Here is a 25,044-nt window from a genome sequence, read left to right as displayed (position 1 = left end):
ATATTTATGATAGTGTGAAAGCATATAAATGCCTAGGTATGATAGTGCAGTAACTGTATAAATGCCTCAGTATGATAGTGCAGTAGCCATATAAATTCCAAGGTACAATAGTGAGGTAGCCATATAAATGCCACGGTATGATAGTATAGTAGCTCTATAAATGCCTATGTATGATATTGTCGTAACCATATAAATGCCTCGGTATGATAGTGCAGTAGCCATATAAATGCCTCTGAGCTTCTAGATTCTTCCATCTTTTTGGGTATTTAAATCTGGTGTCTGCAGGGGGCTGTACTTGTTTTTACCAGGTTGTGGAGTGATGATTCATCATTTGGACAAAGCAGAAGTTCCCTAAAACTCCAAGAGCAGAATAAGTTATTTTTTACATTTATTTCACTGAATTGCAGTTCTGAACGCTTGCAATTGAGCTATACAGCTAATCTGCTACATTTCACACTGTTATAATGCTTTTTTAATGTTTCACTGCATTTGTGTACTGTTTTATGCTGTTTTAACTGTATTCTTCATTGCTAGATAGTGTTTCATTACTGTAATTGCATTTTTACCGAATTACTTAAATGTAAACTGCTTTTTTTATACTGAGAGTTGTATTTTCTGTTTGTGAGTGCTCTGTCTATGTTTTTCTGTGCATTTTTTGTGAGGTTTCTGTGTTCTAGTCAGGTAGCATAGTCTGGATAGAGGCCTGCTGTTATCAAGGCCTGGTTGTTTTGTTTGTTGAGTTTCTTGTGTTTCTTGCAGCCATCTTCTGCTGATGGTGTCTTGTCTTCTCTGCTAAGAGTAACAGGGTTGCCTGACCTCTACCATAAATGATTTGTTGAAAGAGCAGGGGCTAGCAGGAGTGGATAGTAATTCGAGTATCTAGATTCTTCCATCTTTTCTGGTATTTAAACCATGTGTCTGCAGGTGGCTGTGCTTGTTTTTACTAGGCTGTGGAGTGGTGATGCATCACTGTGACAAAGTAGAAATTCCCTAAGACTCCAAGAGCAGAATAAGCTTTTTCTTACATTTATTTCATTGAATTGCACTTCTTAACATTTATAATTGTGCTATACAGCTAATATACTACATTTTGCACTGTTATAAAGCTTTTTTTACTATTTCAGTGCATTTGTGTACTGGTTTATACTGTTTTAACATTTGTGTACTGTTTTATACTGTTTTAACTGTATTTTCATTGCTGTTAGATAGTGTTTCATTACTGTAATTGCATTTTTACTGAATTATGTAACTGTAAACTTCTTTTTCATACTGAGTTCCTCTCCCTCCCTCCCTGTTGGTGTCTTGTTGGTATACTTGGTGGCTTTACAGTTGCCTGCCCCTACTATAAATTTGATCTAGGATACTCCTGCCAGGCTAGTGTAATTAGCTCATTCTACCTAATACAGAGAGAGCATTTGAGAAGGCCAACCCACTTAGTTTCTTAACCTTGAATTATATTATGTTCCTCCTTTCTCCCTTTCCACTTCATAAAAAAAAAACTTTGCTAGAATCTACCATTGTTAAAATTTCTTTGTATTCTGACTGAGTGTGCTTCTCAAACAATCTGGAAATATAGAGCTGATAAGTATATTTTTTGGCACTTTTTAACTGTTAGAATTCTGCACTGTCTTAATTTTTGCTTGACTGAATTATTTACATATTCGCTGGCATTGCTTTCTGATACTCTAAGTGCCTCCATTGTGATTTTTTCCTAATTTACTGCTTTCTGCACAATTTAGTCATTTTTTTTAAATTTAATTGCATTTATTTAAACTGTATTTGCTTTAATATTGCTGCATACTCAAATGTGCTAACTTTCACTGCCTTTGAATTGTTTTACTGCTGTTTTAGCTGCTTTTCTGTAAAAAAAAAATTCTAAGCTTTTCTGCCTCTTCTGTAACTAGTCTAGTCCAGGTACCAGTTTTCTGTATCCAAGACTGTTTGTAAGCTTTTGAGCCCCCCACACCTTTGTATGTTGCAGGGAAGCCTTCTAACTAAGATTAGTGGCTTCTGGCCCACAAATTGTAGTTTAGTGGCCGTTTGGGAAGTTTTTTCATCCCCTTCAACCTTCTGGTTTAAAAGCCCACATTTGCGCTTGGTTCCTGCCTTTCCTGTAACTAGTCTAGTCCTGATACAGATTTGCTGTATTCAGGACTGTTTGCAAGCTTCTGAGCCCCCCCACAAGCCTTTCTGTGTAGAGAGAAGCCTTCTAGCTTATTAGTGGGAGTGGTAAGCACTAGGTAGCCTATCTACCACAAGAGGAGTGGTTTCTGGTCCAGAAATTGTAGGTTAGTGGCCGTTTTGGCAGTTTTTCCATCCCCTTCAACTTTCTGGTTTAAAAGCCTGCATTTGCTCTTGTTTCCTGCCTTTCTTGTAACTAGTCTAGTCCTGATACAGATTTGCTGTATCCAGTACTAATTGTAAGCTTCCGAGCCCCCCACTCCAAGCCTTTCTCTGTTGGAGGAAAGCCTTCTAACTTATCAGTGGGAGTGGTAAGCACTAGGTAGCCTATGTGCCACAAGAGGAGTGATTTCTGGCCCAGAAATTGTAGGTTATTGAATGTTTGGGAGATTTTGCTTCCCTTTCAACTTTCTGGTTTAAAAGCCTGCATTTGCACAGGTTTGCACTTGTTTAAGCTCCGCTCAGTGGCGCCGAGCTGAGGTAAACTATTACTGGTGCCAGAAAGTTTGCTCTTCAGTTTTTTCCTTAGATCTTGCTAGTTATTTCTCTCTTGCACTTGAAATAGTCTAATCACTGTGCACTTCAACAGGTTTTTGTAGCAATTATTATAGCACACCTAAGAGCCATCAGCACTAGTCATTCTTCACAGAAAAAGCTCCAGTACTTAGTAGTTATGACCACCCCTCCTGGCACGATTAAAGGGCAGTTCCTTGTGCTTTCTCCTATTAACCTGGTGAAGTTGGGCATTCTGAGGCAGTGTAGCAACTGCCTCATGTACACAGACAACCCTCTCCTCTTACCTCCCAACACCCAGACTTGTGAGAGATGCACTTATATCACCAAATGGGAAGCTATGAACTCTTCAGTGAAGATCGGACTAGCTGGTCAAGAGGAGAAGGTCAATGCCTGCACCACACCACATGGAACACATAGCCCTCCAGAACACCCACTATCACAGCTCTCACATAAAAACACAAATAGACACCCACCTTCACAGAGACACTCAATAAAAATTTACCCAAACAGCAGAGACCTCCAAGACAGAAATGCACTCGACAACCACAACACAGTACAAATCACAGGACACATAGCTCACCTCCACAGTGTACCCCTCAACATAAGCCCCTTAGGCTAAACACCCTGCCCAATGCACTAATCATAGGTGACTCAATAGTGAGGCACACAGATGTCCCACTCACTAGGTTGAATAAGGAGAGAGTAACAGTCAGCTATCAGGTGCTAGAATCTGACACATAACACATGCACTCAGGTCACTCCACAAAAAGTACAAGTATGACTCTGTCATTGTCCATGTGGGTGTGAATGACCTGAGACACACCTCCCTGGACTACATGAAAAGAGACATGGTGGAGCTCTCAGATTATGTGGCCCAGGCAGGTATGACACTAGCCCTGAGCAGTATCCTACCGTCACCCAGAATGATGCTGCAGTACAAACACAAAATGATTGACTCCAACAATTGGCTAAGTTTCTGGTGTTATTCTAAGGGGATCCAGTATCTGTCTGCTTGGGATGACATGACTGACAGACCTCAATGCTTTGCCAGAGATGGCCTGCATCTGTCATCCCTGGGTTTCTGTGTACTGGCTAAGGCTCTTGCCACCCCTATGGTGCCTTTTTAGGTGATGTTCCAAAGACCAAATTACCACCATAACAGCTATAAATAAATGCAATCTGAAGGTCATGCTGCTCAACGTTAGGTCTAAATCTCAAGATGCACTTGCTCGAAGCACTCCTCAAAATGGAGGACATAGACATTTGTGCTGTAACGGAGACCTGGTTTAATGTGGCAGAAAGCACCCCTGCATGGAACGAAGCTCCAAAGGTGGTGGTGTCTCCATATTAATAAAGGATATGTACACCTCCAGACTAGTAGCCCAGTATAATGCATCTGAGATACTTCAGGTACAACTAACATTGAGTAAGACTGCGATCCAGTTCATAGCCTGCTATAGGTCCTCAACCATGTCCCTAAACTCTCACTCCGTGTTCCTAAGCACCCTGGAATATATCAAGGTCCAACCCAACACTCTCATACTAGGAGACTTCAACTACCCCTCCATCAATTGGGAAAACTTTTCAAGCACCAATATACTGGCCCAATGCTTCCTGGAATTCATCAATTCCAGTGCCCTGGACCAGCTCATTCTGACTCCCACTAGAGGAAGCAACATCCTTGACCTGGTTATTACTAACATGAGTGACTGTTGCTCTACACCAATTGTCAATCCCTCCCTGGTCAGATCCGAGCATAAACTAATCACCATGGAAATTCACATCTCACCCACAACCCTGCAAAAGTAACCACCTTGAAAAACTTCTCCAAAGCTGACTTTGGACTGCTAAAAACAGAGGTGGCTGACTTCACAGCACCTATGGCAATGGAAAATAGCTGCATGACTGCCAAATCATACACCAATGCACTGTATGAACATGTACATAAATGCATGCAACTAGCCATACCCCACAGAACCAAGATGCTCTCTTCCAAAAAAAAGGAAGCCAATCTGGTGGTCCCCTGCCATTAATAAACTCTGCAGCAGTATAGTGTAGTTGCCATATAAATGCCTAGGTATGATGTTAAATACCTTGGTATGATAGTGCAGTAAAACCTCTAAAGATGTGCTCACCACAACCACCAATGGAAAAAACAAATGTGAAGAAATCCAGCACATGGAAAAAAGTTAATGTCTTTAATAAAATAAATCCTATGATAGGGCAGTAGTCATATAAATGCCTAGGTATGATAGTGCAGTTGCCTTATATATGCCTAGGCATGATAGTGTAGTGACCATGTAAATGCCAAGGTATGATAGCACAGTAGCCATATAAATGTCTACTTGTGATATTGCAGTACCTTTTGTATGATATTGCAGTAGCCATATAAATGTCTAGGTATGATAGTGCAGTAACCATATAAATGCCTCGGTATGATAATGTGGTAGCCATATAAATGGCTAGGTATGATAGTGTTGTAGCTATATAAATGCCTCGGTATGATAGTGCAGTAGCTATATAAATGCCTCAGTATGATGCTGCAGTGGCTATATTAATGCCTAGGTATGATAGTGCAGTAGCTGCATAAATGCCTAGGTATGATAGTGTTGCAGCTATATAAATGCCTCGGTATGATACTGCAGTGGCTGTATAAATGCCTAGGTATGATAGTGCAGTAGCCGTATAAATGCCTAGGTATGATAGTGTTGTATAATAGTGCAGTAGCCATATAAATGCCTAGGTATGATAGTGTTGCAGCTATATAAATGCCTCAGTATGATGCTGCAGTGGCTATATAAATGCCTAGGTATGATAGTACAGTAGGTTCATAAATGCCTAAGTATGATATTGCAGTAGCTATAAATGCCTATTTATGATAGTGTGGAAGCTATATAAATGCTTTCATATGATAGTGCAGTAACTGTATAAATGCCTCAGTATGATAGTGCAGTAATCATATATATTCCTAGGTACAATAGTGAGGTAGCCATACAAATGCCTCGGTATGATAGTATAGTAACTATATAAATGGCTATGTATGATAGTGCAGTAGCCATATAAATGCCCAGGTATGATAGTACACCATATAAATGCCTTGGTATGATAGGGTAGTAGCCATATAAACAGTGAGGTATGATAGTCTGGTAGCCATATAAATGTGTCGGTATGATAGTCAAGTAGCCATATAAATGCTTGGTATGATAGTACAGTAACCATATAAATGCTTAGTATGATACTGCAGTAACCATATAAATGCCTCGGTATGATAGCCATATAAATGCCTCGGTATGATAGTGCGGCAGCCGTATAAATGCCTTGGTATGATAGTGCAGTAGCCATACAAAATGCTCAGGTATAATTGTGCAGTAATCATATAAATCCCTCGGTATGATAGTACAGTAACCATATAAATGCCTCGGTATGATGGTGGAGTAGCTATATAAATGCCTCGGTATGATAGTGAGGTAGTCATATACAGTAGACTCCCTCTTATTCTGTCTCGCTAGGACCGGATTTTAGGGTGGATAAACAAATGGCTGGTTAATCATAAAATGCATAAAAAATAGGATTTATAGGTCATAAATCAGCTAGAATAATAGGATTCCTGTTATTATGCATTTTTCTAATGTATATAAAGTCTAAAACTCAAATGTGTCATTATTTAGCCCAGAGGAGGTAGAAGTATTGTTCTCCTCTGATGTCTTTTGCTAGGGCTATGGCAGAAATTTGATGGCTGGTTAAAGTGAGGCCAGATAAGAGGGAGTCTGCTGTAAATGCCTCCATATGATGATATAGTAGCTGTATACATGCCTAGGGATGATAGTGCAGTAGCTATATAAATGCCTAGGTATGACAGTACAGTAGGTATATAAATGCCTAGGTATGATAGTGCAGTAGCCATGTAAATGCCTAGGTATGATATTGCACTAGCCCAGGTGTGATATTGCAGTAGTCATATAAATACAAAGGTATGATAGTGCAGTAGCTATATAAGTGCATTGGTATTATAGTGGAGTAGCTATATAAATGCCTAGGTATGATAGTGCAGTAGCCATATAAATATCCAGGTATGATAGTGTAGTGGCCATATAAATGCCTAGGTATGACAGTGTAGTAACCATATAAATGCCTAGGTATAATAGCGCAGTAGTCATATAAATCCCCAGATATGATAGTGCTATAGTCATATAAATGCCCAGGTATGATAGTGCAGTAGTCATATAAATCCCCAGGTATGATAGTGCTGTAGTCATATAAATGTCCAGGTATGATAGTGTAGGAGTCATATAAATTCCCAGGTATGATAGTGCTGTAGTCATATAAATGCCCAGGTATGATAGTGCAGTAGCTATATAAATGCATTGGTATTATAGTGGAGTAGCTATACAAATGACTAGGTATGACAGTGCAGTAGGTATATAAATGCCTAGGTATGTTAGTGCAGGGGCCATATAAACGTGTAGGCATGACAGTGCAGTAACTATGTAAATGCATCGGTATGATAGTGTAGTAACCATATAAATGCCTACTTATGACAGTACAGTAGGTATATAAATGCAGGAGCCATTATAAATGCTTTGGTATGACAGTACAGTAACCATATATATGTCTAGGTATGATAGTGCAGTAGTCATATAAATGCCCAGGTATGATGGTGCAGTAGTCATATAAATGCCCAGGCATGATAGTGCTGTAGTCATATAAATGCCCAGGTATGATAATTCAGTAACTATATAAATGCATTGGTATTATAGTGGAGTAGCTATATTAATTTCTAGGTATGACAGTGCAGTAGGTATATAAAAGCCTAGGTATGTTAGTGCAGGAATCATATTAATGCATAGGTATGGCAGTACAATAATCATATAAATGCTTCGGTATGATAGTGTAGTAACCATATAAATGCCTAGGTATGACAGTACAGTAGGTATATAAATGCCTAAGTATGATAGTGTAGTAGTCATATAAATCCCCAGGTATGATAGTGCAGTTGTTATATAAATGCCCAGGTATGATAGTGCAGTAGTTATATAAATGAATTGGTATTATAGTGGAGTAGCTATATAAATACCTAGGTATGACAGTGCAGTAACCATATAAATGCCTAGGTATGACAGTGCAGTAGTCATATAAATGCCCAGGTATGATAGTGCAGTGGTCATATAAATGCCCAGGTATGAAAGTGCAATAGCTATATGAATGCATTAGTATTATAGTGGAGTAGCTAGATAAATGCCTAGGTATGACAGTGTAGTAGGTATATAAATGCCTAGGTATGATAGTGCAGTAGTCATATAAATGCCCAGATATGATAGTACAGTAGCTATATAAATGCATTGCTATTATAGTGTTGTAGCTATATAAATGCCTAGGTATGACAGTGCAGTAGGTATATAAATGCCTAGGTATGTTAGTGGTGGAGCCATATAAATGCATAGGTATGACAGTGCAGTAGCTGTAGAACTGTCTAGGTCTGATGAGTGTATAACTATGTGTTATTAGTTAACAACAGTACATTAGCTGTGTAAGTGGCTCGACTGCAGTGATTGAAAATTCTGTATAAGTTACTGCTACTACTTTTCTTTTAAAGCCAAACATTTATTAACATCTCACTGTATCAGTCCAGGCTGAACATGTCAGGTATTCTGCCTAATGATTTGCTATGTAATGCTCTGTCTTCTCTACATGATGTTATATGGACTTGTGGATAAACAAGATACATACTGTTATACCAAGGCAATGTGTTCATCACTTAACATGACTTTCTCAAATAAAAGAAATGTGTAGTATCCGTTTTCTATCTGCAAAGCATGCAGTGAGTTTTGCTTGATCTTGTCTAACTTCACTGACTTACGTATTTAGCTACACATGTATGCAGTGTTGCACGTCTTGCACTGGGTGGTAATCTTGGTAGCTCACTATGGATTGTCAACATAGGATGGTGCAGTGGTGCAGTGGTAGCATTGTCACCTTATAACAAGAAGTTCTCTGGTTTGATTCTCAGCTGGGGAGCCTTCTGTGTGAAGTCTGCATATTCTACATGTGGGTGTGCTTCAATTTCCTCCCATGTTACAAAGATGTGCATCTAGAGCCTTTCTCCCTGGGCATCTGCTGAAAATTGGCTTTGCTCCAAGTCAGACTTTCCCAGTTAACAAAAGATAAACTAACTGCTTAGTCAAGTCCCATTACATCAAGACTAATAAACTTGGTCCCATTTTTTCTCATCATAGAATCATGTGATTGTACCTACCCCCACATCATTAGCACATGAATCAGAAATAATGAGGGATACAGGCCCAAAATCAGGGATACATTTTAAGTATTGGTTTTGTATTCTTAGAATGTGTCTACCTTAACAGGTTTATACTGGTATGCATTTTTGGAAGGATATCAAATAGTTCACTCAAATGTCTCAGTATTTAATACTTTGCCTGATTGACACAAATGTTATCAGAAGCAGACCAAAAATATGAGGAAAAATCAGGGGCATCTGAGAAATGTTCCTGCCCCCACCCCCTGCATGACCCACATTAAAGGCCATTTCAGACATGTGATTTGGAGGGATTTCATTATGTTTGCATGGCTGTAACATGACTTAACATAGCAGAAAGTCAATTGGTGAGCAGGTAATCATCACATCATACTGCAAGAAATACCCACCAACTGCTGTATTATGCGTTAGATGGTCGTCTCCAACTGCTTTGTTTAACTGAAGCAGAAATCTTTCACTGAGCTGTCACTATTGTTGAATAGCCAATGCAATACTGATTCTGGTTCTTTACTTAATTCTTCCCACAGTTCTTCCTCTCTCAGAACCCTCATTTCATTTTCTTTCAGAAATTTATGCCACATTTTATTTTCCTTTGCTTTCTACTGTGGACATATTTAATCAACACAAACAGGTTCTGCTAGCAGATAGAGCTGAATCAGTGCTATGCTTTATTCTCATTTTTTATGCATACTTTCTTCTCTTATCTTCTTAAAGGAACTGTGCACTCATTTCATGTGTCTGTTCAGTCAAGATTTTCACTATTTTTCTGTAAGTTACCTGCCAACTGAGGTAGTTTTAAATTTACAGTATCCCCTAAGATGGATCCATTTGCAGAAAAATCCCTTTATCTTCATTACATAAAAATAATAAACTGATACTAGAAGATGCCAATAGATTTATAACATAGGTAAGACAAAATACCACAGAGTAAGAGTTCATGGGATAAAGATATATTATTTTCACCCTGTTCCGCAGTCTTGTATTATAAGAAGGCAATTTTACTTGTCTGACAGTATGTCATGGTATGCTCAGATGCTTGCTTTGCTTTTTAAAATAATTGTTGCTGTTGTAAGCACTGTATATGAGGAAACCTGCTTTCTTAATTAAATGACTAAAACTTTTTACAGAAAAAACAATGTGTGGACTATTAATGGGATTTACTGAATGGAGACTAGGTCACATGTATCAATGTGAAATGGCCATATGAAACTGCTGGTTTAGTCAAGAAAGGATTACAGATAAACTAAAAGGATATGTAAACTTGATGACTTATTTAGAGTAAGTCCAAAAATACATTTTGTTTAGAGTTGTAAATGGATGTATGTATGCATTTTTCTGTCCCCTTCCTGACCATGTGAATGAGCCTTAGTTCATAACCATATGGTTTATACATGGTTCAAACAAAAAAAAAATGCCTCAGAAGCAGCAATGCCACTTGAGGCAGAGTGGAGTATATAACCCTTAAATTAAACTGTAATCTCTACCAATATGGTCATCCCTTTACTGGTATGCATTTAGGGTAACCACCATCATCACCATATTTTTTCTCAAAGATTTGCATGTCCACTGGATGACAGCACAGTGGTGCAGCAGTTAGTGTTGTCACCTAACAGCAAGAGGTTCTCTGGTTTGATACTTGGCTGGGGTGCTTTCTGTGCAGAGTCTCCATTCCTTCCTGCATTTGTGGGTTTCCTCAGGGTGCTCCAGTTTTCCCCCACATTATAAAGGCATGCATCTGGAGTGTTTCTTCCTGGGCATCCACTGAAAATAGGCTCGTTTCAAGCCGGACTTTCTTGGCTAACAAATTTTAAATAAATAAATAAATACTATGTTACACAGCAGTGTATTTTGAGGGCTTAAGAGTTCACAGAATTCCAGTAACAGTAGATTGTGACATGTTAGATGTGGATTTAGACCATATCTCTGAGAAACAAAAATGAAAAGTCCCTAGTTGCTGAAGAGTACAGATGCCATTGCATATATAATGTATCTTGTGAAGGCTATCAGCCCAGCTAGCTGGCATTTTGTAAATAATTCTATGTTATTTGTGAATAGTAATATGATTTGTATGCTTGTCTTACAAATGTAAGAAAACTATATGTTATGTGTATATTAAACTACTGGTGCAAAAGTGTGTGTTGAACTGTATGTTCTGTACTGAGCTTCAAGAATGTAACGACAGTGTACCCTGCTGTAAAAGAGCAGAAATTAGTATAAACTATATGCCTGTGTAAATGTATGTTTTGATGGTAAAGGCTGGAACATACAGAGTTAACTTGCAAACCCTAAAGAAAAGCAAATAGTTTTACAATGGTGTTTATGTCAGCTAGGAGACAGAATGTCAACAGCTAGAAGTTCTTTCTATTGTCTGGAAACAGAAATAACTACAGGTTTCAAATGTAAAAGTGTTTAACTGTTTTACGAGACTTTAATTCCAGGCAAACTTCTGAGAGATAAGTATTTTTGACACAGAGGTGCTAAATATTTAAGTTTCTGTTAGCCTGAGAACTGAAGGCAGAGGTGACAAAGAATGATGTAATCTGAGATAACCCAGCAGTAATGTTTGATAGTAATTTAAGAACTATCTTGGAGAGTGAGTCAGTGTAATTTGTATTTGTCTTTGGATCTGACAACATCCTCTCATCAGCACTTGTCTTTCTCTGTAAGTAAGTCATTTAGGGCATAGTATCTCTTAGATATAGATAGGAATACAGTAAAGATTAGTTTAGATGTGTTCTGTATTTATTTGAGACTGCCCTGCAATGTTGTTTTGAAATATTTCCTGTAATTTTGAACTCGTCACTGTGTTGAGTTATTGAGTACTGTCTTGTATTTTTATTATTTATTATTAAATATATTTAAACTTTTTAACTGTGGCTGTTTTTTTAGAGATATTTAACCTCTTGGGGTACTTGCATATGTATTTGGTGACATTGTATTGGCCACTCCTAAATAGCCTTAAAGGTTTTGGTCACACTTACCATTTGGATAATAGTAACATTATACAGTAGAATTAGTCACACTTTGGGAAGGGCCTTATAGTAGCTGATAAAGAGTGGTTGGTGGCAGCTGGTACTACCTTATAGTCTGGGCAGAAGGGGGCATAGCTAGTGAATTTGTGCCAGCCTTCCACAGGAGTGTTTGTGTTGTATCAATTAATTTAACCCTATTGTAATTTATCAATGAACAAATCAGTAAAAAAGTCAGTTTAATAACTGAAAAATTCATCATTGGAAGCTGTGTTGTATTTCTTGTATCTTGAGTGGCTGCAGTCAAAATATAAATAATTAAAGTTGGCTTTCAAAATAAAGTGCTCTGAAACTAATTGCTGGCCAAATTAATCTTTACTTTTATGTAAAAAAAATTCACATGAGTTAAAAAATTAGTAGATGTAAAACTCAAAAAGCAATGCATGTATTTAAATATTCCAAAAATAATTGTAAACCATCCTCATTATTCTTCTAAATAAAGTATCATGAATAAGTTTTCTATAAAAACTAATATGTTCAAATAAAGGATTTAAAAAAAATAAATAAATAAATAAATAAGCGTTACCTGTAAGAAAAAATTAAATTGCATAAACTGGGACTGCAGTAGCATCCATCGCCACTTTTCAGGTTTGATGAAAGCATTTTAAGAACTATAAAAATATTAAATAGTAATAAATAAATTAATAAATCAACTAAAAAGGCAAGTGTCATGTAGGATCTAACAAAATCAATACCTATACCTACAGGAATGTATCTATACAGTGAATCAATATCCACAGTCTTACAAAAAAATTTCAGACCCCCTAAAAGATTAATTTCTTAACTGGTCTAAAAATCCAGGAATCCTTTATATGTGATGTCAAGTTTTGTGCCGAGGGGGGTAAAAATAATAACAAAATAGAAAGATATGCATTCTGTGTTAGACCCAGCTCCTGCTACAGTGGGTCTAAATGGTGGGGAGATGGTCTTTGTGTATTTGAGGCATTCGAAATAGTGCCACTATCTTAGGATCCTGGACTGTTTAATAGGTGTAAACTTCCAATTGTATATGGCCTTGCATAAATAAATATGTCAAAACATCATTATTTTTCCAATAACATTAATTTAACATTTATTAATCTCTATTTCCATTATCAGCCTTCATCTATTGAAGGTTTTCATGATGAGTTAACTCTATCAATTCATTTCTTTCTAGTGAAGTTAGCTTTCTAACTTGTCTGATGATTTATTGTCCAATAAAGTTCTATAATCTGTTTCATAAAGTTATAGGATTACAGAAACAGCATTAGTTAAGCTAGAATTTGGATCACTATGTTTATATAAACTTCTCAATAGACAATGAAGCATGCTTCAGAATAAACTGTAAATCCAGCTTTCTAGCAAATAAACATATTTATTCAAATAAAGTTTCAAAACTATTAGCTCTGTCAGACGGTAAAAACTTCAGACATTCAGATACTATTCAAGATGAAAACTGGAAACATATAACCCAAGACTACTGCCTTCATCACCTTTCTCTCCCATTTACACTGTGAATGATAAATGTCCTGGTGTTCAGGCATGCGGTACTATACTATTGCATGCTAACCCTATCTACAGCCTTACCTTAGAAAAATACTTTATCTAGCACTTCACTACACAAGCCCCTCAGACACAAACCACGTACGTCATCTTCTACATACAATGGTAAATCTATCTCATTACCTACTTCTTACTCTAGCCAACCACAAACTCATGCAGATACACTCCAGCCTGTAATTCCCAACAATTTCATACCCTATATATGTATATATATATATATATATATATATATATATATATATGTGTGTGTGTGTGTGTGTGTGTGTACACACACACACACATATATATATATATATATATATATATATATATATATATATATATAGGTTTATAGGTTGGTACTAGGCTATCAGCCCTAGGGCCTATACAAGCCTAGCCATAGCAATTCCCTGGCTATTTCTTCCCACACTATTTACTTCCCTGGACCCCTGTCTAGCAGGGTGACTGACATGATCCCCGGGGTGAATTTCCTTTCTCCCATCCAATCATCAAGGTTCCTTTTGAAGAGGGCCAAAGAGGCACTCTGCTTGATATGTATGGGCAATCTATTCCAAAATCTGGGGAGTCTCTGGGTCAGGAACCTATCCCTCCAGCATGTTTTGTTTATTGTGATGACAAGGTTTAGATCCCTGGAGCATGTGGCTCTGAGGGATTGGGATTTCTTTAAGTGTAGCATGTCCAACAGCTCTGGGTTTGACATGGCCTTGTATGTTAAGCAGAGATCGCCTCTGAGTAGACGATATATGACAAAATATAGCTGGAGTTTTTTAAGCCGGTCAGTGTAGGGCATCTGCTTTAGGCCTGTGATTCTTTTAGTGAGGTATTTCTGCGGCCTTTCCAGTTGTTGTAGATGTCTTGAGAGGTACATACCAAATGGGGTGTTGTATTCTATAATGGGTCTAATGAGGGATGAGTACAGTGGGACAATGACCTCCTTTTTTCTGGATGAAAAGCCCTTAGTGATGAGGTGTGCCACATAGAAGGATTTCCTGACTGTTGTGGCGATGTGGTTATCGAAGGTGAGACCACTGTCCACCTGTGTCCCTAAGTCTGTTATTACACTTTTGGTATTTAGTGTACTGCCACCTATATGGTAATTCATGGGTACATGTTTTTTCCCAAAGGGGATAACTATACATTTCTTGGCATTGAGTTTGAGCCCATGGCTCTGGCACCAAGCATCTGTTTCTGTAAGGCCCTTTTGTAAAATATCCACATCATTTGGGGATTCAATAATGGTTCCCAGTTTGCAGTCATCTGCGAACTTTGTTAGCCAGAGTCCCTTAGTGTTGGCCTGTACTTCAGAGTAGTAGATGCCAAACAAGAGCGGTCTCAGGACTGAACCCTGAGGTACTCCACTTGTCACTTGTCTGGAGCTGGATTTGGAGTTGGCTACTTTTACAGTGTGGGTTCTATCAGTAAGCCAGTTAGCAACCCATTGGGTTACGTAGGGATTAATGCCCAGCTTAGTAAGTTTATCTATGATTTCAGAGTGGGGGATGGTGTCAAAGGCCTTGGCAAAGTCTAGATAGGCTATGTGAACCACCTTACCCTTGTCCATGGCTTTGGAGACTGATTTGAAGAAGTCATTCAGGTTCAGGAGACAAGATTGGCCCTTCATGAACCCAAACTGGATGGGGTCCAGTATTTGAAGGTTGCCAATGTCTTTGCTTATAAGTTTCATGATAATACACTCCATGGCCTTGCAGATAAGGCTCATCAGACTGATGGGACAGTTGTTTTTGGGATCCAAGGTGGATCCCCCCTTGTGGAGTGGGATAACTGTAGCTCTGCACCACTCAGTGGGCATGAAACCTGAGGTGAGGCTATGATTAAACATGACACTTAGGTGAGGTGCCAGTTCATATTGTAGTTCATGTAGTACACAGTCTGGGATATCATCTGGTCCCATGGATGCTGTATTCTTAGCTTTGGAGAGTGCATTTTTTTACCTGTGTGGCCATTATTACCGGAATTTGCCAAACTTCCGGTATTGAGACGGGCCATTTAGGGGGTTAAGTTGGCACTGAATCGATCTTCCAGGATATTTGCAATATCCTTGGGATCAATATATTTAATGCCATTCTGTTTTAGCTCAGAGCAGATCTGAGCATTGACATTTAGATTCTTGACATAGTTATAGAATGCCTTGTGGTTGCCTTTGGAATCTTTGGCAAATTTATTTTCATAACTAGCTTTGGAGGATTTTATAAGGGATCTCAGTTTCTTACTGAGGCTGGTAAGGGAGTTTTTTGCATCCTGGGATTTTCCTCTTTTCTGCAACAGTTTCTTCCTTTTGTTGTAAAGTTTGTTTATGGCAGGGGACCACCAGATTGGCTTCCTTTTTTGGATGAGAGCATCTTGGTTCTATTTGGGATGGCACAATTCATGCATGAGTGGATGTGCTTGTACAGTGCCTTAGTATAGACACACACACACACACACACACACACACACACACACACACACACACACACACACACCAAAATTTCAAAAGACTGAAACCCATAATATCAAAAACTTAAAATATTGAAATTGGGAATTTTATCCTTTCTCCACTGTTGTGCACTCTGAGTTGGCATTTATAACTGGCAGGCGGTGCAGGGGCTTGCTCCCTGAATTAAAAATGTTTTCAATATTTTGATTTTTCGATATTTTTGGTTTCAGTCATTTTAGACTCTGGTCTTATGACAGACCTATACTCCTCCCATCTGAAGAGGGGTAATTAAAGTCTCCCATGAATATATTATCCATGAGTTCTATTTCTCTCCTTTTTATGCAGTTTTAAAACAGCTTCAATATGTTTTATAGAGTTTATTGGGCATAGTTTAATGTACTGAACCCAGTGTTTTGTTAGTTATCAATACACTTTATTTACTTATGCTTTGTTGACCAGGTTAGTCACACTAGGTCAGTGCACACTTTTCATGCAAGACCTGTAATGATATTCATACTGGCTATGGAAAAGGGCACATGGAAACTTCCCCAGTTTTTTGGCTAAGTGCCATGAGATCTTTTACATACACTTGAACTACCACCAACTCAAGCAGATGGAACCTTGGTTTAACATCTCACCAAGGGGTGATAGGGTCAAGACTCCAACCCCCAGTTTTGCACTGCAGTATCAGTATTGAAAGAAATGAATCCAAGTACCTAGTACAGGAACATAACCTACAGCCTTTTGATCATAGGTAACTGCACTACGTAACGAGCAACTAACACTGCTAAAGAGGACTTTTTAAAAAAAAAAATTCCTTTCAGTTTTCTGATGTAGTTAAAGAAATTTGTAATATGATTTGTCTTGGATAACTAGGTTTGTTAATAAGCATATTTCAAACCTCTAATGACTAAAGTTTTCAGTAAATGTACTTTTTTTCTCAAACCAAAATAGATTATTGTATATTTTTTCTTATATAAATATGAAATCATATCTAGTAAAAAATCATGCAAAGTAACACATGAGAGAAACTCTGGAATGTGTCTTTTTTGTTTTTTTGGTTAGAGTACAGCAGTAAGGGAAAATACCCCTAATGACTGGTCTTATTTAAGATTTGCTGAGAATTTCACCTTACGATATAAAGCAAGGTTTTCTGTAGAAAGTATACTGTTACTTTAAATTATGATTCAATCTTACTGTGTCTTTCTAAATTTAGAAAGTGCCATACTGGTTGCATCTAACTCTGTCAGAGTAGGCCTGGTTGATGCTCAGTAATCATAAAAGTAATACCTTCTGGTTATCCCTACAGCAGAAACCAGTGTCATTCCACTGACATGTATTTTCCATTCTCTGTATCCTCGATGGTACATCTACCCCTTTTGCTCAGAAGGATATTGTTTAACTGCAAAATTTAAGTTTCATTGCACATACTTTGGGTTATTACAATGGCTGACACCTTGAATAAAGGAATACACGATAAAGACAAAGCAATATATCTAGTATGAATGCCAAAACAATGTTATGTCTCTTTTTCAAGCCACAGTTCTTCTGGAAGCACAAAATACTAGGACCAGTGCTAATAAGTCCTAATGAAGTTTTCAAATATAAAAAGAAATGTGCTATGGTAAAAAGAGTCACTGATTACAGTCATATCCCACAGTCTTCCAGAAATAAAGTGTGTAATGATCTACAATACCAAAAATACAGAGAATAGTTAACCAAGCCATTTTCAGTAACGTATGTTCTCATCAGACTTAATTACACAAGAGTCATTCTTCAGCTGCATGCAATTATCTTTCTGTAAGATGGCAGCTGCTACTATTTAGAGAACCCTTTTATTCATTGTTGTGTGCAGTAATTAGTTACATTGTCACATTAGTGAGCAAACATGCATTTCATTTGTTTGTGTTCAGAGACATTGCAGAAGCACTGCCTTAGTTCACAAACAGCTACACCACTATCAGTGCATCTGTGTAACTGTTCATTGTTTTTATTATTATTATTATTACTATATATCTGAATGGAAAACATCAACAGGTTTAATAAATTTAGTATCCCAACCATGCAAACTGTATATGTATATATGTATATATATAAAGAAGCCTTGTGGTGAGGTATACTTTCCCTTTGACCTGGAGACATATATGCATGCATACACATTACCAGCAGAATACTGAACCATCTAGTCTGTCTAATTGCTGCAGCTCCTAGTACACATATGCTCCTCAGTCCAGAATATTTTTTTTCTATTACACTACTCCAAAACTGTCTTGAATACGAAACTGGATTTGTTCTGCACCATATATACTGAAGGTTTACTCATCCTCTTTACAACCTTGAATGTGAATAAGTGTTTCCACATATCCAGACTAAAGCTGCTTACTTCTGGTTGTAAATTATGCCACTCCTGTCTGAGAACGTCTGTTTTATTCTTCTGCAAATTCCATCATTTTCTACTAATATTTTGTTTTCTTTCCTTCCTACTTTCTTTGTAATGCTCTGTCTAGCTGTATACAATCTCCTTTTCCAGAATTCTCTCAGATCTTCTCACCATGATGGATACTTTTTTTTCTGTCTCTCTGTTATCTTAGCATTTGCTCCCTGGGTATCTCCAAAACTGAACATAGTATTCATGCTGCAGTTTCACCACCACCTTATGCAGTGCTAGGATTACCTTCTTGTCCCTGAAATTGGGCCTTCTTGCTATGCATCATGCCATTCTGCTGACTTAGCTGTTGTTCCATTCACAATTTATTCTTGATGGCTTATTCCTGCAGTAATATTGCTCTAAGGTACTTCTTCCAGTCAGCAGATTGCAATTTAATCTTTGCAGGTCATAGTTAGCCTGCCCAGTATTGTTGCTGAGATCAATCACCTATCATTTAATAGTATTAAACTCCCATATATTAGTCCAAGTTGGTAAACTTTTCATGACACCCTTCAGTCTGACAGCACCATTCCCAGCTTATCCCTTAGTTTGGTGTTGTCCTTAAATAGGGCCATTTTGTTCTTCACAATCTTTGCTCTATCTTCTTCTTTTTCTTCTTTCGGCTTTTTCCCGGTTAGGGGTCGCCACAGCGGATCACCTGTCTGCTCATGATTGGCAGTGGAGTTTTACAGTGTCAAGTTGCCAGCCCGGTGCCCAACCTTCCACAGAAGGCACACACATGCACACACTCACACCTAGGGCCAATTTAGAGTGTCCAATCCACCTACAGCATGTCTTTGGGATGTGGGAGGAAACCGGAGCACCTGGAGGAAACCCACGCGATCACAGGGAGGACATGCAGACTCCGCACAGAAGGCACCCCAGCCGAGGATCGAACCGGAGAACCTCTTGCTGTGAGGTGGCAATGCTAACCACTGCACCACCGTGACCACCCACAATCTTTGCTCTATCTCTCATTTATATTTTGAAAATAATAGTCTTCTAATGGAGTTTTGCATCATGCTAGTAATTACTTCTCTTCCAGTAAAAAGATTCTTTTGTTGCTCCTACATTTTGTAATGTTTCTTTCAGCAGTTCCCCAACAATTTTGCTAGCATCCATAATGCTCCCATCATTCACAACTTTCCTAGAAACCACCTGTCTAGAACAGAATTGATGAGTTTACTTGATTCATGCAGACTACATCAAATAATCTGCCTCTATCACCCTTTCATAAATCTGGAATCAAGAACAGTTTTTTTTTTGTTTTGAAGCTGGAGAGATGGCCAAAGCAGAAATGAAAAGAAAAGATCATCTTAGAACATCTGTTTTTCAAGGGCAGGTTGGTAGAGATGGGACATGTACCCTAAGTACATCATATGACAGTTAAAATATCACTAAGGACATTCTTAGAAAGTGTTTGTTGCAGGGATAACCCCCCCTTTCTCAATGTGCATTAACAAAGGAGTTCATTATTTTCATTAAAGCAATGCAGGGAGCCCTTGTATGAGAAGTTTAAAGTCTTTGCTGCCCACATGAGTGCTGAATTGGAACTGGATTTTGAATACATGCTTTTCTAAAATCGAGCAGAACCCAACCCTCCCCTTCCTTCTTCATGAGCTGCCCAACAGTTCCCCTTACTCTTGCAAATGGCTCATTTGTCCCTCAGGTCAAGCTGAACCATGTTCATTCATTTTCAGGATAGAGTAAGAGCTCTATAGTCCATTCATTCTCTATCCAAAGCAGTATTCTAAACAGCTCAACCTCTTGGAAGTGAGAGTCAGGAGTCAGGAAGTGGATCAATCTGTTGTCATGTAGACAGAGTTCCTAAGTTACCCTTAAACTGGCAGGGAATTCTGCAATCACTTACTATGGTGAGGATGGCACGGATGTACCCACTCTTGCCATTCCCAGAAGGTGGTGCTACCACCTAATGGAGACACAGCTTTCCAGTCCAACCAAAGGAAACTATCATGCATGGGACCTACAGATACCCAGACCTTTAACTAAACTTGGGTCATCTGGATCATACGAAGGGCTTTATCTTATGGTATGGGAGAAAGCAGATCAATTAAGGGAAGGAACAGAATATTGTATCAGAGATTAAAAAGATAAATGAAAAAAAGCATGATGTCAAATACTCCATACATAGAGTCAAACAAAGCAAATTAAACATTGTGTCACTTCCTACATCACAGGACAGTGACAGTCCAATGCACTTATTACTATTTCTGGCAAATTTTACAAAGGTGCACCATTAAGCGTAATCCACTAGTATGAAATCTCAGATCTTAATTAGCAACTGGTAAAGCTCAATCAATGCTTATTCATTTTGCACTTATTTTTAAATTCATAACAGATTATTAAACAATATAAAAAATAGAAAAGCAATTCATTCACATTGTACATAAAACCTGCACAAGAAAGTATTCCTAAAGTGGACAGATCCTTCTCTGTATTGCCTCCAATTAGTTAATGAAATGGAAACAAAACCAGCAGAAAACTCAGCAAAAATATGTCTTGAGTTGTGGCTGAAATACATTAACAGACAGCACTGTTATAACCCAAAAGGCAAAGAATTCCAGGACTTGAGTAGATTTTCTGATACTTTTAGAAAAAGAACAGCAGAACAGTGACTGACTAGCATTAAGCCAGCTTGATCAATTAGTTAAAGGAGTATATGATGTTTCCTTCCTATCACCTATTCCCATTTTATGTTTAGGGAGAATACAATGTTTCATACTTATCATCTGTTTTCATATTTCAGGCTGAGTGAACATTTGAGAATCTGTCAGACTGACAAGCACTAAATGGCTGTCTTTTGTTATAAGGGGGAGTACGTCTTTTTTTTTTTGAGTTCAGATCACAGGCTGACTGTTCAGAAGTGTAAAATCCTAAGAATAATGACAACAACACATTAAAATATTGAGAAAACAAGTGGATAAACTGTACTTCCTAAAGGAAGGTTCTAAAATAATGTTACACAGACTCAATATAACATGAAGCATACTAGATGTTTTATAGTCTTCAAAACCAGCATCTGCATCGAATTGTATTTTTTTCCCAAATCAGTGATGCACTTTCAATTCCTTGCAGCCAATGCAACAATGCAACAGTGCAACCTTGAATTAAACATTTTAGCATGTCTGTGGTGCCTACTGGTTCAAAATGTTTATATCTGCTTTTCAATTAATATTTTGATACCTTCTCTTGCCCAAGTAATTTCTGGCGCTTGTGCTCATGAGTTATCATAGGATCATTAAAGAATTCATCTGTTAGGTTCATTTCTTTGATACCTTATGATAAATTGATGCATAACCTCCCAACAATAAAATATAGAAGTTGAACTAGTTCACTTACATGCCTGCCAAACAAAGAGAATGTCTCTTAAGAAAGCATTTTCTGATTTTATGCAGGGGACAAACTCCCTTGTGACACTCCAAACCTTCACATCCTTACTTATTTATACTAGCGCTATGATTATGTAGCTGCTGGGAAAAGAAAAACATGCTACAGGGATGAAAAAAGTGCTGTGATCTCACAGTAGTTTTCTGGATTCAGCATACAGACTAAAAGACTAATAGTCAAATGTACCGTGCAAGGCCTAAGAGTGGTTTTCTTTATGAATGCATTAAAGTAAGTTGTTTATTTATTTATTTATTTATTTATTTATTTTTTTTTTTATGGAAAGCCTTAATTAAGCAACTTAAGTTTATTTTTCTTTGTGAACTTTAACTACTCAAACTCCAAAAGACTATGACATGTTCCTTTGCTGCTGAACATCCTTGAATGGATATCAGTTTTAATGCATAAAGTATCCTTTGTGGTGTGACTTTCCTGGAAGACATAGGCATCAACCCTGATACATATCACAGAGGTTCTAAAGAAGATTGAACTCTCACTGAGCTCTACCACCCCAGAATTTTTTTTAAAGACTGTGAATCTACATGCACGTTTGAACTTTGGCTAGGAGACTCAACTTGCAATCACTCATGAAATTTATTTAGACCTAATTAGCCATTCCAAATTAAGCAACTGGAAGTATCTCAAAGGCAGTAGATATCTTCTTCCAAAGTACTGCATCCCTAAAACAGAGTTAGCAACAAAATGTGGTTTCACAACAAGAGTCAAGCAATCATCAGCAAGAAACAGATGGGCAGATGCAGTAATGCTAGCAAATAAATAAATTAGCAAATGCATAAAGGCCTATAGCAAAATGTTGCTGAACAACAAGAGGCTAATCGCTATTTACTGCCATCCATCACTATTCTGCAACAGAAATCCAGGGCTCTAGCTGGGGGAAGAAGACTCAGTCCAGAAGATCCTAACCAAACTGGAATGCATATCATCAGGCTGAGTCATATGTTGCAAAATATAAACCACAGAATTGATGTTATGGCATTAACTGCTACATTAAAGAAAGTAGAAGAATTTGAAGGCTGGCCATCTGGCAAATGGTCAAAATTCGCTACTCCATTCATTATCAGAGAGACACAGGAGGCCTATTTTCACTTAAAAGCCACTGATGCACATAATTATAAAAAGGTAATGAAGGAGATTTTAGCATGCACTGGTGTTATTGCTCCCATATGGACACAATATGTTCACATGTGGCTTTATGATGCTGAAAACTCTGAATGATCACAAACATTTGATCTCATTCACTTGGCCTGCATTAGTTTATCCAGATGAGAACCTGGTTCCATGAGTTGTAAAACTGGTAGTGGTTGACCATTTATTCAGTTTCTTACAACTCAAACATGGGATTGCCAAGGAAATCCATTCATGGCAGAGCATCTCACTGACTTGGTTGAACTTACACTAATTCAGAAGGCCAACTTACTAAATGTTTCAAAAGAGCCAGTAAGGAAGAAAAGGTATGTAAACATGATTTCAACAAGCTCATAGAATAAAGCAATCTCAGTATAAATGTGAAAAATGAAAGCGCTGTAATTGCCATCAGTTTGTACTGAGAGTAATAACTGGCCCTCCTTATCTGAACCAATGCAATGTGATATATGTACATGAACATATAAAGAAAACTAATCAATGTACACTGAAGCTACAGAATATGCAGTTGTTCATTGTACTTATGTATAAAAATGTAAGGTGGAGGTGGAGGGTAGGCAATCACAAGCCTTACCTAACTCAGGAAGCATGCTAACCTTAGTAAATGGAGATGCTGTTCCTTGTTTCATAAGAATGCTGGATAAAGAATGGAAAGTGTATATGTTCACAGGGATAAAGAGAGTGCCCTACAGCTAAGTTAAAGCTTCAAGTTACTGAACCAGGTATTGTACAATCTTGTGTGTGAGTTATCAACAACTTACTCCAATTTGTAGACTTTTGGTCAAGGATAGGTGAAAGTTCACAAGCTTATGAGACATGACGAAGTAGCCACTAGGAATACCACCTGATTAGAAGTCAATGGGAGGAATGAACAGACTTTTTCAGAGTGTGAAGGAATTAGTGATGAATGTATACACTTTTAAGAGTTAGATATGGATGAAAGTGCAGGAGTGTCTGGCTCTAAATTACTATACCCAATTTTGTAGTTGAAGAGACAAATCTTACAACATTCAGGGACTAGGAAGAGATCTTAATGTAAGTCAACTCAACTTCAAGGAAAGTACAATTGCAGGACCCCACTCTTAGGGAGGCTGGAAATAATGTTCAGGATATGGAAATAGTTCTTCAGCTGTAACTGCTGCATACTCTTACATCAAGACTGTTAATTACCTATGTAATATTAATATAATATTAATAACATACCTATTATGGTGGTGCAGTGGTTAGCATTGCTGCCTCACAGCAAGAGGTTCTCTGGTTCGATTCTCAGCTGGGGTGCCTTCTGTGCTGAGTCTGCATGTCCTCCCTGTGGTCATGTGGGTTTCCTCCGGGTGCTCCGATTTCCTCCCACATCCCAAAGACATGCTGTAGGTGGATTGGACACTCTAAATTGGCCCTATATGTGAGTGCATGCATGTATGTGCCTTCTGTGGAAGGTTAGGTGCCGGGCTGGCAACTCAACACAGTAAAACTCCACTGCCAATCATGAGCAGACAGGTGATCCGCTGTGGTGACCCCTAACTGGGAAAAGCCAGAAGAAGAAGAATAACATACCTATTACGTATGATAGATAATAAAGAGAAATATTATTGCACAGGTCCTGGCACACAAACATTTAAACAGTCTTTAAGTCATGGTAGGACACCCAGTGTTAAGAAGATGTTAGCAAGGTTTTACTGGTCAGGAGTCTTTGCAGCTATAGGAAAATACTGTACTTCCTGTCAGGACACAGAAAAATGGCACCTATTGTGGGAGGTTTGATGTCTTTTAGTGCCTCTCTCCCATAATAAAAGTACCATCTAACAGGCAATCAAAGGATGAAGAAGGGGTCTCTGGCTAACTCTGCAGATAATAATAGATTATACAACTCTCACAGAATCTGTACCCCACCACAGAGTGACAGGGAAGGTCATAGCTATGGAGGTATAGAGACAGTTCATATGTATTCATTGGTAGGAATACACAAAGAAATTTTGACCAGACAAGGAACACCCTTTATGTTCAAGGTCACAAGAGAGTTTTGTTAGCTCTTTAAAATTAAATTAACAGTTTAAAATAGTTGTCTGCC

This window comes from Protopterus annectens, chromosome 1.part2 (assembly GCF_019279795.1).
Source record: "Protopterus annectens isolate FY-2018-M chromosome 1.part2, PAN1.0, whole genome shotgun sequence".
Lineage (NCBI taxonomy): Eukaryota > Metazoa > Chordata > Ceratodontiformes > Protopteridae > Protopterus > Protopterus annectens.
This window is presented reverse-complemented; position numbering follows the sequence as displayed.